Source organism: Lissotriton helveticus, chromosome 10 (assembly GCF_964261635.1).
Source record: "Lissotriton helveticus chromosome 10, aLisHel1.1, whole genome shotgun sequence".
Taxonomy (NCBI): Eukaryota; Metazoa; Chordata; class Amphibia; order Caudata; family Salamandridae; genus Lissotriton; species Lissotriton helveticus.
The window spans coordinates 409,815,986-409,836,673 of NC_136071.1; the positions used below are offsets into that span (position 1 = coordinate 409,815,986).

A 20,688-nucleotide genomic window follows, 5' to 3' on the forward strand; every position below is an offset into this window, starting at 1 on the left:
TGCCTCTTACATAATGACTGCCAGATTTAGTAGTAAATTACCATCCCTTCAAAAGAGGAAGAGAAACTATGTCTAAAAGTAAAATGGGGATTTGAAAGCCCTTATTTCTATGGACTCACCTGTCCGTCGCGACCCCTTAGCGCTCATCTGAGCTCAGTGGGAGGCGAGGTGCCATAGTGTAAGTCTGTTCAAGTACTGACGGGAACAGGAAGTAGGCGGAGCTGCACCAGCCGGTGTCATATGTAAACGCGCCGCTTTATTCCTGTTGGCCTTCAGTAGCAACGTTGCTATGTTGTAATTTAATATCAAAATTATAAAAGCGAGGCCAGTATCGAGCTTACCAAGGTCGCCGGTCTACGCATTGCAATCACGGCCATTGTGCGTGTCAAAGCGTAGTCCCGCGAGATGTGAAACCGGGACTACCATATGACATCATCAGTGCCGTTTGTTTAGTTCGGAAGGCTGCCTGAGTCAGTGCAAGGTTTAACGTTCGGAGCGCAAGCTATCAAGATACTCACTCCGACGTGCACATATATAGTAATGTACCGAACAGGAAAAAGGAGAAAAGAGGTCAAGCTGTTATTCTTTATCTCTCCTTATAATGTGCTGGCAACCAAATTTAAACTAATAAACCGGGACAGAAAACAACTGCAAATTTAACTGGTACACCGGGTTATTCAGCTAATGTCTATTAATACCCGCTTATAAGACGCCATGGTCGCTTCTGGGAGGTACTATATGTGATGCAGTCACCGCTAAAACTGCCAGACTAGGGAACTACCAACCCCACGGATTTCCAGAACACGTGACATTCTCAAGTCACTGGTAAATAGCTGGAGCTCACAGCTGAAAATGAATAAATCAAGAGGCAGACACCAACTAGGCTTAAATTAAGCCGATGTCATCGATGATAAAGTTCATTATAATTTTAGCTCCATCGGTGTAACTAGGATGTCAGTATGGTTCCCTGATAAACAGCCTCTCCTGGTCCTCAATATTACAGCTAGAGAGGAAATTACCCTCAGCTTGCCACACACGATATAATACGTGGGCACGTTAGATGACCAACCCAAATCAATGATTCTGAAACAATGGGAACACCTGAAGAACAAATCAGAGAGGCTGATTTGTTCAATTTAAGGCCACCCAGGGTATTTCGTCATTCAATCCCCGTGTGTCAGTAGACAATTTGAAATTAATGCAATGCACATTAGGTGCATTACGAAATTGGAACTGGTTCACCTTATTGGCCCCTGTAACAGTGTACCCCAGGTACCCAGGGCATAGGTGCTTCCAAGGCCTACCATGGGCTGCAGCACGTATTGTGCCACCCCTGGCCTGGCCTCCATATTTGACACAACTGGCTGATCACTCAGCTGGGGTAAGTCGGTGTAACCACCCCTTACTTAGGTGTAGTATGCCTATACCTAACCTAAAATGGACACATATGTTCCTATCAGCCACTCCTATGGAAGGCCTTATCAATCCTGGAGGCAGAGTGCTTGGAAATATGTGAGATGGTGCTCTGGCATGAGCTGAGCCTGTCTGCAGCTTTTGTAACCAAGTCCTTTAGCTGTTTCATGATACTGCCATACCATATACTCTTAAGTGCATTATGAACCTCGCGGTTAAATGCTAACTTTGGTTTGGCTTTATCAAAACATGTCGAGTAAGGTGTCATACGAATTGGAATACTACCCCCTCGCCAGTTCTAGCGACGGGGGTAGCATTCCACCCTTCTAGAGGGATACGACATGTACCTAACCAGAACCCCGGTTAAAGTTAAACGTGAGCCTTAGCGGATGCTGCCACCACAGACACAAGTCTGACCTCCTGCTGCTGGGAGTCCTTCCAGCGAGGGTGGCTTGGACAAAGGGTTTCCTGCCTTGGGAGGTGTTAGCACCACCCCAGACAGGATTTTGTGTATTGGGTAGGGCAGGGCTGAATAGAATCAGACATGCCTGGGGCACACAAGGTGTCCTTGTGCATTTGCCAGTTCAAGCCGGTGCTGGGGTTCTCCAGCCCCAGTCTTGGCGCGAAGCTGCACAAAGGAAAGGGGGTGTAACCGCCCCCCTTCCTGGTCCCACCCAGAGGAGGGACCTAGTAGGTGATCCGGCCCCCAGATTTGGAATAAGAGTAGGAGCTGTGTCCCAAGACTTCAGATCATCCTGAACTCGACTTGAAACTAAGAAGAAAACTGGACTTCGACATTCTGCTGCACAGAAGCCTGAAGAGAATCTCCCTTGTGGCCAAGGAGTGACCACCCTGTGAATACAGGCACCAACCAGCAACTCGACGTCTGCTTTGCCGCCGCCGGAGCCCGAGCCCAGAGCCTGACAAGACCCAGACTCCCAGACATCTCAAAGCCCGATCTACAGCCCCTGAAAAGAAGAGACCCGTGGAGGCACCGAGAGACGTGGGACCGGACCTCTTGGAAGACCCCCGAAAAGCTGACTGCGCAGCACCCGAGGCACCCTCGACGCTGTGCTTTGGGGTTTGAGAGGCCCCAACACCGAGCAGCGTTTGCACCGAAGATCAGCCCCCCAGCATCTCCACGATCTGCGCGGGCCCTTTTGCACTTCGCCACTCGATGCGCCATCCCGGCCACTTGCTACGTGGCTAGTGGCCATCTTGGCATCTTGGCGACGAAAACTACGACTTACACCGCTGGTCTGGTTGCTCCAGACTGGCCCTTGCTCCCCTGAAAAGGAGCACCCGCTCTGACCTTGCTGGTCCGAGTGAGAAGCTTGCATCAATTCCTGCGTGGCTTGCTTTAGTGTGGTTGTTATTGAGCTCCAAGCTTAGTTCTTCTTTTTTTTTCTCCCAGACACTCTTCTTTTGTTTATTGATTATTGACCGGGGAACAAGAGTGTCAGATACTCTCCCTACCTCTCTCCTTGATATTTCATTCTTTCTTGCTTTAGCCAAGGCCTGTTTGCTCCAATCAAGTTGCCGACACCACCATCAGCGAGAGCCTTCATGGGACAGCTCGTGACCAACGCCTGGACGTCCTTGACCTCTTCGTGTCCACGTGGCTGCAGAGACAATCTTCACTTCTTCACCTGTTTGCACCCAACATTGCCTGGTTCCCTCCTGGTTCCACGGTGGTCACTGGCTAGTGACTTTGAACGTTGTTCCCTCTGCTTTCAGGTCTTCACTTCTTCAGATCCACCCTTGGATCCACCGGAACTCTCCTCGATGACCCGCCTGCAGCATCTTCAGCTCCAAGCACCATCGACCTGCGTGACGAAACCCGACACTACTTCGCACCTGTGCACCCGCTTCCTGTGGGTGAGGTAACTCAGCAACGCCGGTGTTCCCACACTGGTATACACCTCTAGTGCCTGTGTCTAAAGTTTTGTCCTTGTAGGTCCATCGGAAGGTTCCTTAAACACTAACTTTGTAACATTTACGCACCATTGACATTGCATTGGTGCATGCGTGCGCTTTAAGCTCTGCACCCGAGTCCCGCGGGCCTTTCCCGACTTCATCACTGCTAGTCCCGAACAGCTCCAGCGATTCCCCAGGCCCTAGACCTCATTCCTTTCCCCATAGTGGTTCTTATACCACTATTTTAGTATATGGTTTACGTGGCCCATAGGGCTCATCCATAAAGTGCAACTTTTGTATATTTAAACTGTGTTTTGTTTTAACGCATTTGCTTCTGTGCTCATAAAGAGTATAGGGGATATTGGTAGTAAATAAATCTATATATATTTTCAATATATATCTGTGTGGTGTCCTTTCATTTGGTATTCAAGGGGATTGTGTATGGTAAAACAGCTCGCTTCACATGCCTTTACAGAGTTTAGCCTAAAGACTGCTTTGTCCATGCTACCACTAGGATAGCTGGTCTACCAGGTTGACTTACAACCGATCATCATAAGGGTGGCTTGGCATGGTACAAGGTGATCACTAGAACTAGTGAGCATCATATACCAGGCCAACTTCTCACATTGGTGAGCAGCGGATTGGGATTTGAGCTTGCTGTTGTTTTACCATTACAATCTTTGAGAGTATCATTTGAAAGATCATACAGGTACCTGATAGGTACACTAAAACAAGATTAGTATACTTAAGTTCTACTGAACTTAGTTGTTGTAGAGGATAGGGAGTAGCACACCCTGACTACAACTACTAGAGAGGTTTAGTAGGTAAACACCAGTGTAGGTAGATTGCAACATATCCACCCACACTAGAGCAATGTCTGGAGCAGAGGGATCTACTGGACCTATCTCTGTTGAGAGTGACCCTCCAAGGGCACTGTTGTAACTTTCCTCTTGGTTCCTTCCATCCCCTTCCGTTTCCCCCTCGCCTCTTTCCCCCCTTGGTAGCGCCCGTGCTGTCACCGCAAGGCAGCGATAGAATGTTAGCGGAGTCTCACGATCCTGTCAAGCTGGGAGCACCTATGTTAAATAGAACTGAATAAATGTTCTTGAATCTTACCACGTGTGGACCTTCATTACTACACTATTGGCGACGGAGGTGACGGAGCTGAGCCAGGGTCAGTGTGGTGTTTCCCCCCTGGAATGGTATGAGCTTGGACGAGGAAAAGGAAAATAAGAGGAAATGAAGTGATGACTTACCTTGGGCGTCTTGTGAAACTGAAATATTAAAGAGAAGTAAGACCCAAATTGATGAACTCTGGAATAAGCGCAAGTTTAAGCTGCGTGAGGAGATTTAGCGGAGCAGGGAACGAATTTAAATCTCTGACACCGCATTTTGAAGTTGATAAATGGAGCCTTGCATGTGTTGCATAAGGAGTGTGACCTGTGAATAAAAGTGGACTTAGATTCATCGTGGGAAAAGCTGAGGTTATGATAAGGATCCTTTGTAGCTTAATACTGGATTCTGTGCTAGACTTATGTGAAGAGCCTTGGTGACTAATTCGAGGAGAAGTGAGCGGAAAAGGGGACGGAGTGTTCTCTGTAACCGCATTTGAATTTGTTGTGAATCAGCAAAAACGGCGTTTGAAGTGAAATTCTCCTCAGAGCTCCAGTGTGCAGCCAAGGAAAACGTTTTAACGTTAAAGCATGTGAGGTGAGATTCTCTACATATCTACAGCAAACCCAATAGCCGACGGGATAACGCTCTGCCGCTGTGTGGCCATTTTGACAAAGAAACCACATGAAAATACTCTGGTAAGGAGGGATAAAGACTTATTTTGAAATGAATGGCAAGTGGAGGAATAAAAAGTGGCACTGATCATTAATATTTATGTAAATTTTAAAGTGAAGAGGGAAAATAAGATTGAGCAATTTAAAGACTTGAGCAAGGAAAAGGTATCGGCGAGATAAAATGAGGAGATTTTGACGAAAATTTGGAACAGCGTTACCTCGTTTGAGCTGATTTAAGGTACTTTAGCGAGTAAAGTGAAATTCTCCACAGCGTCGATGCTTGGACTAATGTGACTCTTTTTAATAGAGCAGCGCATTACAATTTAGCCGTGTTTTAAGGGAATGTGTGGCGCATGTTGAGCGGTGGAATCCCTCGGATGTGTTAACAGACTGATTGTAAGAAGTGTGACGCTCCTCAGCGCGAAGCGGAGAAACTCAATCACACAATAAGAGTAAATCAGCATCAGCGAAGGTCGACTGTCCTTGTAACACTTCTTCTGAATGATTTAAAAGAAATAATTATCTTACCTTGAAGCAGCAGTTTCAGGAACTTGAGGTGAACACGGTTAACAGTTCCTGGCGGCGCTCAACGAGCGTTGCTCTTTCCTCAGCCTTTTGGCGCCAAAGGGAGTGAGACGCTCTTCATGTAGTGGCGCCACCTTACTGTTGATTGCCGCATTTGCACCTTCTCTCGACTATTCCTGACAAAAATTTAATCGAGTGGTACAGCAAAGGATTATCTAATAAAAGCGTGGTGAGCGAAAACAAGAGTGGATAAGATTAGTACTTCCCAGGGTGGAACTTATGAGCAGCACTTCAGAAAACATAAATGTTTTTGGGAAAAGTTTACTTGATACACAAAAAAAAAAATGGCATATAGAAGGAAATTTTAAGGAGAATACACCCAAGTTTAGTTAAAAGCCTGAACACCCACTTCTAAGTTAAATTTTGAAGAAAATTAACTAAATGAGCTATGGGAGAAGAACATGAACTGTGCTTAATAGTGTGAGAAGGAACAACTGAACTAAGCTAATCATCTGTAGCTTGTCATAAGGAAATTCAATAGTAGAGTACGGAGACTGTATTCTTTGTGCTGATCATATATAAAAACAGGAAGATATTACTGTACTGTGGAAACATAGAAGAAAATATAATAGTACAAGTTTTGGTTTATTGCGATATGAATATGGATAAAAACATGATGTTTAAATTACCGCCACCTGAGCCATTTATGAAAGGAGGTGAGGCTAATATTGCTGAATGGGAAGAGTGGAAGGAATATTTTTACAATTATATTTCCATTTTTGATGAGGAGGAAGAACCTTTAAAACCAGAGGAAAAGGTTGGAATACTGTTACACAGTTTAGGAGCCGGTGGACGGAAAGAGTACTATGTCATAGAAAAGAAAATCTATAAGGGAACAGACAGGAATGCATTTGAGAATGTCATGCATGTTTTGTATGAACATTATAAGCAAGTCGTGAATGGAGATGCACAAAGAAACAAAATATACAGAGAAGAGGGAGATATCAAATTAGTAGTAAACAAGTGTGAAACTAAACATGAGTATACCATCAATATAGGTGGAGTAGATATTGACATTAACGATGACTCAGGGTCACATTGTACAGTAATAAGCAAAAGAATATGGAAGAGTCAATTGGCTATAACACTAGGGAATGAATTGGATGAAGCTGACACGTCCCTGGAAACATACACAGGTGAAAGCATTATCTTGATTGGAAGGAGAGAGATGAAGTTGATTTACAGGGAGAGAAGTACATGGAGTAATGTGTATATATCGGAAGAAGAGCTCTCCGTACTAGGATGGGATGAACAATTGAAATTAAGAATAAAGCAAATTCCCAAAAGCTCAGAACCTATGGGTAGGCTGCCCATAATCAAAAGTAGACAAATTACCAAGTTGGAGATGTTGATGGTGAGAACACCAGCATCCATGGACGGCGTTGGAGGGACAAGGGCTGTTTGGAGGAATGAGCGGATAAGAGAAGCAGCAGTTGACAAATTCAAAAGAAATCAAAATACATCTTGGAGAAAAGATGGGGAAGGAAATATAAGGAAAAGTTTCGGTGAAAAGATCAGTGAGGATGAGGTAGGAAGGAAAAAAAAAGAACTTGTTTATAAAGGAAATTGTGCGGTAACACTATTCACGTTGGCAGAGGAGGACCTTGGTAAGTCCACCCGCCACAAAGAAGAGAAAGTGTGGCGCTCCACTGCACTGGCCGAGTCTAAACCTTTGACAAGGGAGAAATGATCTGAGGACATAGACCTAGGAGGAGTTGATGGTCCGAGTCTGATTGAATCAAAGTGTAACAAGCAAGGAGAGTATTTGGACTGGTTATATAGCGAAGTGTCTTAGATGGAAAGTGAGGAGGCACACGATAACGTACGATATCCGCACCCCAAAGTTCTGCTAGGAGGGAACAGGATGCTTACAGTAGGCTGGAGAGAATATGTGTTCAGAGACACAGAAAACTCAGCCACATTCTCCAGTAAATCGGGTTTGAAGGAATCTGAAGAAAGACCGGTCTTTGATGAGGCACGTACCGAAGGATTTACAAGTGGCTCTGGTTCAGAGTTCAACAAGAGAACTGACGTTAGACCCAACGCTGATCATGATGATGGGAAGGAAACCGGTTATATGAGTAGGCGTAGACACAGCGTTACATGGTCCAGGAAATTTCCCAAGAAAAAGAATTATAAGGATGTGGTCACACACTTGGGTGGAGAAGTGATACAAGTAATTGTGGACTAGAGCACAATAGTGAAGGGGATCGCTGGGCTAGTGGCACCCTGAGGAATTAGGGGAAGAGTAGAAGCTGGCATCCCTCCCCTTCTATGCCCACACGATGAAGTATACTTAGGGGGTGTTTTCTTTTGCGTTTAGGATTTGCGCGTGAGCTCTAGTTCAGGTTATCAGTAGGCTCACCTTTTTCCTTTGTTAAATTCATTCTTCCTCGTTGGGGGGAATTGTCAGACCTGAGGATGGGCCCACACGGAACAAATGAACACTGTTCAAGGCAACTCTACTTTTGAATTGAGAATGGGTGACAACCATACGTCTGTGTTTGTACTAGACGCAGATTATGACTACATAGAATGCAAGCATTTATCCGTAAAGACATGGCCGCATTATGCAATGACTCTGGTAGCCAAATAACCCCAGGTCACATTTGATATACGTAGTACTATTCATCCTTCCTTTCCCATGGAAGGTCTTCTGTTACATCGGCACTCAAAACTGTCCTGGCATTGACTGTACATGAGGATTTATGGGAACCCTCGCCATCTTAGGTCCTGGTTTTGGGCCTCTCCCATCAGGTCAACCCAGGTGCTGTACCTGGGTTAGGGCCTTTTATGCAAGACCCACAGTTGCGTTCCTTTTCGCATATGTTGTTACCACCCCCCACCTTAGTTCTCCTGTTTTCCTTCCTCCCACCATCTCTCTCTCTTTCTCTCTCTTCCCCCCTCTCTTCCCCAACCTACCGTGGTTTCCCTAGGGAGGATGATGTTTTGTAACTTTCCTCTTGGTTCCTTCCATCCCCTTCAGTTTCCCCCTCGCCTCTTTCCCCCCTTGGTAGCGCCCGTGCTGTCACCGTAAGGCAGCGATAGAATTTTAGCGGAGTCTCACGATCCTGTCAAGCTGGGAGCACCTATGTTAAATAGAACTGAATAAATGTTCTTGAATCTTACCACGTGTGGACCTTCATTACTACAGGCACCATCCAGATTTGCTATCTTTAACTTTAAAGAACTGAGGCAGCTGTGTTCCTTAAGAGGAATCAAAACGGGTCCTACCCCTGCAGCAGATCACCTCAGAGAGCTTTTAGAAAAGTCTGAAGCTCTAAAGACCTCCAAACCAGGCCCCTCAGGGACTGGAGATGGAGGCTCTCCTTCTGAAGATAACACTGATGCCCCTGTCCCTGTCATCCAGATAGATGAGGAAACCCAGACCACTGGGGATACTCAGCCTGAGGATGAGGAAGAAGAGGAAGAGGAGGAAGAAGAAAGTGGGTCTGATGATGAGAGAAATAGTCAGGTGCTAGTCAGCAGGCTTAACCAGGCTAACTTAAGCTTATTTGGGACTGAAAGTGGGTCCAACCCATTCAGACCCCCAAGTGGACTTAACCAGGAGCAAAGGAGGAGGAGGAATCACTCAGGTGAATCCAATACCTCCCAAGCTTCTAGAGGCTCTCATGGTCACTCTAGAAGAGTGATGTCTAGCCCTCAGAGAAGGGAACATGAGGCCAAAATGAGAGAGGCTGAACTTAGGATCCAGAAGCAAGAATTAGAAGTTGCCCTGGCCAAAGAGAAACTTGCTAGAGCAAGGCAGCCTAGAGAGAGTGGATTAGGATCCACTGGTGGCAGCATTATCCCCAAGGATAAAGACATGTCTTTTGATAACAGAAACCTGAGTAAGATTGTGCCCCCCTACAAAGCTGGGGATGATATCCACAAATGGATGACTGCACTTGAGAGAGCCTGCAGAGTACAGCAGATCCCTCAGGAGCAGTGGGCAGCAATCTTGTGGCTCTCCTTTGAAGGTAGAGGCCGAGACAGACTCCTCACAGTTAGTGATGGGGATTCTAGAACTACCTGGTCCTGAAGAGTGCTCTGATTGATGGGTTAGGCTTAACTACTGAACAGTACAGGTTAATGTTCAGAGATACCCAGAAGACACAGACTCAGGACTGGTCTGAATTTGTTGACTGTGCCACTAAGGCTCTGGAGGGCTGGTTGCTGGGAAGTAAGGTTACAGACTATGAAGGATTGTACAATTTGCTTATGAGAGAACAGATTTTAAATAACTGTCAGAACCAGCAGTTGCATCAACATTTGGTTGACTCAGATCTAACCTCTCCCCAAGAATTGGGAAAGAGGGCAGACAAATGGGTTAGAACCAGAGTTAAGCAAAAGAACCAGAACCAGAACCAGGGTGGTGACCAGAAGAAAACAGACCAGAAGGGTGGGGAGCAGACAGCTAAAGACCAGAAGTCTTCAACAGGGCCCCAAACTAATACTGAGGGTGGGTCCCAAACTTCCAAGAAGAAGAAGAAAGAAGGTCAAAGAAAACCCTGGTGTAGTATCTGTAAAAACACCCCTCACTGGACAAGTGAATGTAGAATGGGTGGAGCCCCCAATACTGCAGCCCCTAAGCCACCTGCACCCACTAGTACAGTTGGCAGTGTTGGTCCACAAACTAAGGGGTAGTGGGTATCACCTTGGGAACTGATGGAGATTCTGGCCTAGTCAGAACCCCTACACAGGCTGTTCTGATTTGTGATGTGGACATAGACTTGTCCACTACTGTCAGCCCCAGTAATCTGGGCAAGTACAGGCAGACGCCTTTGATTAATGAGAAAGTGGCTCAAGCATACAGGGACACATGTGCCAGTGTCACTATGGTTACACCTAGCTTTGTGGACTCTGGACAATACATACCAGGTGATAATTACCTGGTGACCAATGCCAGCAATGTCACTACTACACATATTGTGTCAATTGTTAACTTTTCCTGGGGAGGGGTAACTGGCCTAAAAAGAGTTGTCGTTAGTGCTGATCTCCCAGTTGAATGTTTGTTGGGCAATGACCTGGATAGCTCTCTATGGTCAGAAGTTGAGTACAGGACTCATGCAGAGATGTTAGGGATATCATCACATATCCTTGCTGTGACCAGGTCACAGGCCAAAAAGTGCCTCTCTGAACCTCAGGTCTTGGATCCTGGAACAATGGACCAAGCGCCTCCCAAGACAAGGAACAGGAGGGTAAAGGCTGTGCCTTCCCAACTGCCTACAAGTGAGGATCAGCCTTCACAGGAAGATGATCTTGAGACCCCTGAAGGAACTGTCCCTGAAGAGCTTGAACCTGATCAGGTTGAGTTTCTGGGGACAGGGGGACCTTCTAGGGCAGACTTGGGGCAGGCTCAGTTAACCTGTCCTTCTCTTGAACCCCTCAGACAGCAGGCTGCTGGGAATGCTCAAGGTACCCATAGAGTATATTGGGATGATGGGCTCCTTTATTCAGAGGGTAGAGACCCCAAGCCTGGTACAACCAGGAGGTTGGTCATAGCTCTGCAATTTAGGGGCTTCCTTCTTACCTTAGCCCATGATATTCCCTTAGCAGGACACCTAGGCCAGAATAAGACCTGGGACAGGCTTGTCCCTCACTTTCACTGGCCTCGCATGTCTGAGGATACCAAGGAGTTTTGTCGCTCCTGTGTAACCTGCCAAGCCAGTGGCAAAGCAGGTGGTACCACAAAGGCCCCCCTGATACCACTACCTGTGGTGGGGGTGCCCTTTGAAAGAGTGGGGATTGATATTGTAGGACCAATGGACCTCCCTACAGCATCTGGGCACAGATTCATAGTGGTGGTGGTGGACCATGCCACCAGGTACCCAGAGGCAATTCCACTTAGGACCACAACAGCTCCTGTTGTGGCCAGGGCCTTACTTGGAGTTTTCTCCAGAGTGGGGTTTCCTAAGGAGGTAGTATCTGATAGAGGTGCCAACTTCATGTCAGGATACATAACAGCTATGTGGAAGGAATGTGGTGTCAACTACAAGTTCACCACTCCCTATCATCCACAATGCAATGGGCTTGTTGAGAGATTTAACAAGACCCTAAAGGGTATGATCAAAGGATTACCAGAAAAGCTCAGGCGAAGATGGGACATCCTTCTACCCTGCCTTCTGTTTGCTTACAGAGAGGTCCCACAAAAGGGGGTTGGCTTCAGCCCCTTTTAATTGTTGTTTGGGCACCCTGTAAGAGGACCCCTGTGTTTGGTGAGGGAAGGATGGGAGTTACCTCTCAAAAAGCCCAAACAAGACATAGTGGACTATGTGCTTGGTCTCCGCTCCAGGATGGCCGAGTACATGGAGAAGGCATCCAAAAACCTTGAGGCTAGCCAAGAATTACAAAAAGCTTGGCATGACCAAAAGGCTGTCTTGACTGAATACCAGCCTGGACAGAAAGTATGGGTGTTGGAGCCAGTGGCACCAGCAGCACTCCAAGACAAATGGTCTGGACCCCATACTATCATTGAAAAGAAGGGAGAGGTTACCTACTTGGTGGACCTAAGAACTCCCAGGAGCCCCCACAGGGTGCTCCATGTTTACAGGCTGAAAGCATATGTTGACAGGGCAAACATGGGCTTGCTCATGGCTACAGTTGAGGGGCAGGAGGAAGAGAGTGACCCTCTCCCAGACCTGCTGACTCAGAACCCTGAGCTTGGCTCAGTTGATGGTGTGGCCTTAGATGGCAGCCTCACTGAACATCAGCAACATGACTGTAGACATGTTTTAATGTCATACAGACATATGTTCTCCCTGACACCCAGTCAGACTAACCATGTCAGAGATTGTATCAAGACTGAGGTGCAAAAGATGCTGGAATTAGGTGTCATTGAGCCTTCAGAGAGCCCCTGGGCTAGCCCAGTGGTTCTGGTCCCCAAACCTCACACCAAAGATGGAAAGATAGAGATGAGGTTCTGTGTGGATTACAGAGGACTCAATGCTGTCACCAGGACAGATGCACACCCTATTCCAAGGGCAGATGAGCTCATAGACAAATTGGCTTCTGCCAAATATTTGAGCACATTTGACTTGACAGCTGGCTACTGGCAAATCAGGTTAGCTGAGGAGTCTAAAGCCAAGACAGCATTTTCTACCCCAGGTGGGCATTACCAATTTGTGGTGATGCCCTTTGGTTTGAAAAATGCACCTGCCACCTTCCAAAGGTTGGTGAATCAAGTCCTTACTGGGTTGGGTGACTTTTGCGCAGCATATCTGGATGATATTGCTGTCTTTAGCTCCACCTGGGAGGATCACCTGGTCCACCTGAAGGAAGTGCTAGAGGCTCTGCAAAAGGCAGGCCTCACTATCAAGGCAACCTAGTGCCAGATAGGGCAGAGTAAAGTTGTATAATTGGGCCACCTTGTGGGTGGAGGCCAAGTTCAACCACTGGAGAGTAAGATCCAGACCATAAAGGACTGTCCCCTCCAACTACCCAGACTCAGGTCAGAGCTTTCTTAGGCCTGACTGGGTACTACAGGAAGTTTGTTAAGAACTATAGGTCCATTGTGACCCCTCTTAATGATCTGACATCCAGAAAGATGCCCAAAAAGGTTCAGTGGACAGTAAACTGTCAAAAGGCATTTGATGACCTGAAGAAGGCCATGTGCTCTGCACCTATCCTGAAGAGTCCTGACTACTCAAGAGAGTTCATTGTCCAAACAGATGCTTCTGAGTTGGGAGTGGGAGCTGTGCTTTCACAACTTAATGTAGATGGTCAAGACCAGCCCATTGCTTTTATTAGTAGAAGGCTGACCCCCAGAGAGAAACGTTGGTCAGCCATTGAGAGGGAGGCCTTTGCTGTGGTGTGGGCCCTGAAGAAGTTGAGACCATACATATTTGGCACTCATTTCAAGATTCAGACTGACCATAAGCCCCTCTTATGGCTTAATCAGATGAAGGGTGAAAACCCCAAACTGCTCAGGTGGTCCATTTCCCTACAGGGGATGGACTTTACAGTGGAGCACCGCCCAGGGACTGACCATGGTAATGCAGATGGTCTCTCCAGGTACTTCCACTTAGAACATGAAGACACAACTGGTCAAGGTTAGTCTAATGTCCCTGTGTTTGGGGGGGGGGGGTTGTGTAGGAGAGTAGGGTCTGCTATCCTATGGTCACCACAAATTTTTGCTTTTTGCTTCACTGGTTTATGACTTAATGTGGCTGTGGGCCTGCTAATCAGACCCACAGCCTGCTGTTCTCTCTCTAAATTAATGCCAATGCACATTAGGTGCATTCCGAAATTGGAACTGGTTCACCTTATTGGCCCCTGTAACAGTGTACCCCAGGTACCCAGGGCATAGGTGCTTCCAAGGCCTACCAGGGGCTGCAGCACATATTGTGCCACCCCTGGCCTGGCCTCCATATTTGACACAACTGTCTGATCACTCAGCTGGGGTAAGTCGGTGTAACCACACCTTACTTAGGTGTAGTATGCCTATACCTAACCTAAAATGGACACATATGTTCCTATCAGCCACTTCTATGGAAGGTCTCATCAATCCTGGAGGCAGAGTGCTTGGAAATATGTGAGATGGTGCTCTGGCATGAGCTGAGCCTGTCTGCAGCTTTCGGAACCAAGTCCTTTAGCTGTTTCATGATACTGCCATACCATATACTCTTAAGTGCATTATGAACCTCGCGGTTAAATGCTAACTTTGGTTTGGCTTTATCAAAACATGTCGAGTAAGGTGTCATACGAATTGGAATACTACCCACTCGCCAGTTCTGGCGACGGGGGTAGCATTCCACCCTTCTAGAGGGATACGACATGTACCTAACCTGAACCCCGGTTAAAGTTAAACGTGAGCCTTAGCATCACAAAATGGATTCTGCCACCACAGACACAAGTCTGACCTCCTGCTGCTGGGAGTCCTTCCAGCGAGGGCGACTTGGACAAAGGGTTTCCTGCCTTGGGAGGTGCTAGCACCACCCCAGACAGGATTTTGTGTATTGGGTAGGACAGGGCTGAATAGAATCAGACATGCCTGGGGCACACAAGGTGTACCTGTGCTTTTGCCAGTTCAAACCGGTGCTGGGGCTCTCCAGCCCCAGTCTTGGCACGAAGCTGCACAAAGGAAAGGGGGTGTAACTGCCCCCCTTCCTGGTCCCACCCAGAGGAGGGACCTAGTAGGTGATACGGCCCCCAGATTTGGAATAAGAGTAGGAGCTGTGTCCCAAGACTTCAGATCATCCTGAACTCGACTTGAAACTAAGAAGAAAACTGGACTTCGACATTCTGCTGCTCAGAAGACTGAAGAGAATCTCCCTTGTGGCCAAGGAGTGACCACCCTGTGAATACAAGCACCAACCAGCAACTCGACGTCTGCTTTGCCGCGGCCTCCCGCCGGAGCCCAGAGCCTGACAAGACCCAGACTCCCAGACATCTCAAAGCCCGATCCACATTCCCTGAAAAGAAGAGACCCGTGGAGGCACCGAGAGACGTGGGACCGGACCTCTTGGAAGACCCCCGAAAAGCTGACTGCGCAGCACCCGAGGCACCCTCGACGCTGTGCTTTGGGGTTTGAGAAGCCCCAACGTCGAGCAGCGTTTGCACCGAAGATCAGCCCCCCAGCATCTCCACGATCTGCGTGGGGCCCTTTTGCACTTCGCCACTCGACGCGCCGTCCCGGCCACTTGCCACGTGGCTAGTGGCCATCTTGGCGACGAAAACTACGACTTACACCGCTGGTCTGGTTGCTCCAGACTGGCCCTTGCTCCCCTGAAAAGGAGCACCCTCTCTGACCTTGCTGGTCCGAGTGAGAAGCTTGCATCGATTCCTGCGTGGCTTGCTTTAGCCAAGGCCTGTTTGCTCCAATCAAGTTGCCGACACCGCCATCAGCGAGAGCCTTCGTGGGACAGCTCGTGACCAACGCCTGGACGTCCTTGACCTCTTCGTGTCCACGTGGCTGCAGAGACAATCTTCACTTCTTCACCTGTTTGCACCCGACATTGCCTGGTTCCCTCCTGGTTCCACGGTGGTCACTGGCTAGTGACTTTGAACATTGTCCCCTCTGCTTTCAGGTCTTCACTTCTTCAGATCCACCCTTGGATCCACCGGAACTCTCCTCGACGACCCGCCTGCAGCATCTTCAGCTCCAAGCACCATTGACCTGCGTGACGAAACCCGACACTACTTCGCACCTGTGCACCCGCTTCCTGTGGGTGAGGTAACTCAGCAACGCCGGTGTTCCCACACTGGTATACACCTCTAGTGCCTGTGTCTAAAGTTTTGTCCTTGTAGGTCCATCGGAAGGTTCCTTAAACACTAACTTTGTAACTTTTACGCACCATTGACATTGCATTGGTGCATGCGTGCGCTTTAAGCGCTGCACCCGAGTCCCGCGGGCCTTTCCCGACATCATCACTGCTAGTCCCGAGCAGCTCCAGCGATTCCCCAGGCCCTAGGCCTCATTCCTTTCCCCATAGTGGTTCTTATACCACTATTTTAGTATATGGTTTACGTGGCCCCTAGGGCTCATCCATAAAGTGCAACTTTTGTATATTTAAACTGTGTTTTGTTTTAACGCATTTGCTTCTGTGCTCATAAAGAGTATAGGGGATATTTGTAGTAAATAAATCTATATATATGTTCAATATATATCTGTGTGGTGTCCTTTCATTTGGTATTCAAGGGGATTGTGTATGGTAAAACAGCTCGCTTCACATGTATTTACAGAGTTTAGCCTAAAGACTGCTTTGTCCATGCTACCACTAGGATAGCTGGTCTACCAGGTTGACTTACCACCGATCATCATAAGGGTTGCTTGGCATGGTACAAGGTGATCACTAGAACTAGTGAGCATCATATACCAGGCCAACTTCTCACAGTTGGTACATACCCGTCCGAAAGATATACCCAAAAGGCCCGTTGGTACCCTCTGGGACCTGCCAGCAGTGACAGGGCATCATCCTTGTGGGTCCTGTTCGGTCTGTCCACAGACATCACGTACATTAGAACTAGACATTGGGACGGATCGACCATGGGTACTCAAACAATTCACGAACTGCAATAGCACCAATTTGATTTATCAAATGACTTGCCCACGTGATAAGAAGTATGTGGGAATGACGACTCGAAAGGTTCGAGTTCGAATGCAAGAACACAAGACCTTGTTTAGATGCAAAAAAACTGTGTCTAAGTTGACCAAACACTTCTTGGAATTTAACCATTCTGAGACAGACTTTATTTGGACCGTCCTGGACAAACCCTTTATTCCATCCCATGTGAGTGACATATCGAATTTCTTATTCAGGAAAGAACAGAAATGGATATTCAAATTGTCTACTGACACACGGGGATTGAATGACAAAATACCCTGGGTGGCCTTAAATTGAACAAATCAGCCTCTCTAATTTGTTCTTCAGGTGTTCCAATTGTTTCAGAATCATTGATTTGGGTTGGTCATCTAACGTGCCCACGAATTATATCGTGTGTGGCAAGCTGAGGGTACTTTCCTCTCTAGCTGTAATATTGAGGACCAGGAGAGGCTGTTTATCGGGGAACCATAATGACATCCTAGTTACACCGATGGAGCTAAAATTATAATGAACTTTATCATCGATGACATCGGCTTAATTTAAGCCTAGTTGGTGTCTGTCTCTTGATTTATTCATTTTTAGCTGTGAGCTCCAGCTATTTACCAGGGACTTGAGAATGTCACGTGTTCTGGAAATCCGTGGGGTTGGTAGTTCCCTAGTCTGGCAGTTTTAGCGGTGACTGCATCACATATAGTACCTCCCAGAAGCGACCATGGCGTCTTATAAGCGGGTATTGATAGACGTTAGCTGAATAACCCGGTGTACCAGTTAAATTTGCAGTTGTTTTCTGTCCCGGGTTTATTAGTTTAAATTTGGTTGCCAGCACATTATAAGGAGAGATAAAGAATAACAGCTTGACCTCTTTTCTCCTTTTTCCTGTTCGGTACTATATATGTGCACGTCGGAGTGAGTATCTTGATAGCTTGCGCTCCGAACGTTAAACCTTGCACTGACTCAGGCAGCCTTCCGAACTACACAAACGGCACTGATGGTGTCATATGGTAGTCCCGGTTTCTCATCTCGCGGGACTACGCTTTGACACGCACAATGGCCGTGACTGCAATTCGTAGACCGGCGACCTTGGTAAGCTCGATACCGGACTCGCTTTTATAATTTTGATATTAAATTACAACATAGCAACGTTGCTACTGAAGGCCAACAGGAATAAAGCGGCGCGTTTACATCTGACACCGGCTGGTGCAGCTCTGCCTACTTCCTGTTCCCGTCAGTACTTGAACAGACTTACACTATGGCACCTCGCCTCCCACTGAGCTCAGATGAGCGCTAAGGGGTCGCGACGGACAGGTGAGTCCATAGAACTAAGGGCTTTCAAATCCCCATTTTACTTTTAGACATAGTTTCTCTTCCTCTTTTGAAGGGATGGTAATTTACTACTAAATCTGGCAGTCATTATGTAAGAGGCACTTTGGACACTCAGGTGGTTTGGTAACCTGGTCTGTCCCTGTTTTCTGAGGCTTTTAACTGCCCTCCAAGAGGTTTTGATTAAACGGGGGTGAGCACAGGTGTAGAGGCAAGGATAGTACAAGTTGGTCTTCCCACTCCTCTTCACAGACACCCCTTCTTTACCTTTTGTAGAGCGGGACCTCCTTCTATTCCTGAGCAAGGTTTCCAGGAGAGGTGAGCATACTCCCTGTACAATGCGGGTGAGTACAATTTATTTTTTGAACATAAACTCACAGACTTGGGGTTAGTTATGGTCTTACCTCTTCCAATATGATTCATTCTTTGTATTGTTTGTTCCACACAGATGGCTGATCACCAAGTTGATACAGAGGAAAACTAATATTCGTTTGCACACTTATATCCTTTTTGTTGCACCTTTAGAATGCAGTAGCAAGTATTTAGAACTGTGGCCCTGACGAAAGCCTTTGGAATTAGTCCAGTTTGGTTGAAACATGTTGGCCTCTTAACATGCAGCTATTTGGTTAAACTGCTTTACTTGCTTGGTTTTAATAAGGGAGAGAACAATGCTGATTAAAGTTTGTTCTTATTGTTGCTCTATCCTTTATTAAATACACCACTTTTTCCTTTTTGCACTGCACAGTTCCCATTCAGATCATAGTTCTATGGTCATCACGGCGATTGAAGGTTTGACCCGGATGAGTTTGAGGCATGGCATGGTCTCGTTGATCAAGAGACACGCCAGCCCTATCAGGATGACCAAATGATAAATATTTATCTGAAAGAGACACGTTAGTATTAGATTCCTTACCTTAGAATATCCCCAGGCGTCAGACTGGATCCGGAAATTTTTGCGTAGCAGTACCCTTGCGCGTCGGTAGGCGTCGTCTGCGGCTCCGCGTCCGTCGTCGGCGTCGAGGGCGCCGTGATGACGTCGTCGGAGTACTTAGACGCCGCCTCCGCGTGCTGACGTCAGTTCTTCTTTTTTCCGCGCCAGCAAGCGCAGATCTGGAAAAAGCAGTAACCCTAGTCAATTTTGACTAAACTTTTTGATTACTATTTCGAGTCTCTCGACTCCGAAACGGTGCCGATAGGGATGCCCGGCTTCAAGCATTGCGACGATTGCGACCGGCTGATGTCGGTCACGGATCCTCACCGCGTGTGTTTGTCGTGTTTGGGCGTCGACCACGACGACAAGGCCTGCTCCGACTGCCGGGCCCTCTCTTCGAAAGCCAGGCGGGAGCGGTCCCGTAGGCGACTCGAACTCCGGCAGTCGGTCCCGCGCCGCGAGAGGTCCCGATCCCATGGGAGGTCGAGGGACAGGTCGCGGGCCCGGAGCCTCCACAGCTCCGAGAGTAGGCCGCACTCCTCCGGGTCGAAGTCGTCGTCAGGTAAGCGGCACAAGAAGTCCAAGCGGCGTCATCGCTCCTCGGACTCCCCCCGACGCTCGCGCGATGCGGCCGGGGGTTCGGGTGACACCGCCCACGCGGCTCCGTCGGAGTCGCGGGCGCCGCGTCCAGCCCCATACCCTACGGTCCCTGGGCTCAACGCGACGCCGGAGGAGGTCGAGCGCTTCCTCATGGCCATGAGGAAACTCTCTCCTCCGACGGGCTCCGCGGCGCCTCCGGGCCCAGCGGACCCGTCTGGGAGCCCTAGCGGGTCGGCGGCTCCGGCCCCGACGCCGTTGGGTGCTTCGGCCCCGATGCCGCCGATGCCTTCGGGCCCGGCGCCGCATGCCCCTGTTATCCCGACGCCGCCGGCACCTTCGGGCCCGGCGCCGAGGGGTCCAGTTGTTCCGACGCCGCCGGTGCCTTCGGGCCCGGCGCCGCAGGACGCCGCTGGTCCTCCTTCGGGATCTGGTTTGTCGCCGGTGGATCTGGCGACCTCCCCGGCGTCGGACCCTCAGGTGTCGCCTCCGGCGCCGTCCTCGAGCGGCGCCGACCCCGGTTCTACTTCCGTTCCTGTTCGGCCGTCGGGGCGGCCCCGTTGGGCGCCGCTCCAGACGACGTTGGGTGAATTTCAATTTTATGAACAGGCCCCATTGGTTGAGGACCCTGAATTTCAGGAGATGGGTGAAGGAGAGGACTGGGAGGGGTCTGAGGACCCTCTGACCAGGGAGTGTCAGTCTCGTGAGGACTGGACAGATGACCTTGGGGAGGCCAGTGGCCTGGACACCTCTCCAGACCCTGGGTTTGTCTCCCCTCCTACTGTGGCTTCGGAGGAGGGGGCAACATATAGTGTGGTGCTGATGAGGGCTGCCAAGGCCTTAAACCTTGAGCTCCCCGTCGCGGCCGTGAGGACTAACCTCCTCACTGAGGTCCTTAAACCGCAGTCAAGCTCGGCCGAGCCTCTGCTGCCCTTTAATGAGGCCTTGACCGACGTTCTTCTGGGCACTTGGTCCAAGCCCGCTACGGGTTCGCCCGTAGATAGGAACGTGGCCAGACGCCACCGCCCCGCCCCGGGCGACCCATGTTTTCTGTCCTCCCACCCTACCCCCGAGAGCCTGGTTATCCAGGCCT

General features: G+C 48.5%; 1 protein-coding gene across 4 annotated transcripts in view; it reads left to right on the forward strand.

Annotated features, from left to right (window-relative positions):
• The window catches only part of GTF3C1 (general transcription factor IIIC subunit 1), a 2,559,884-nt gene that overhangs the window by 1,531,766 nt on the left and 1,007,430 nt on the right, over positions 1-20,688 (forward strand). The window lies entirely within an intron of this gene.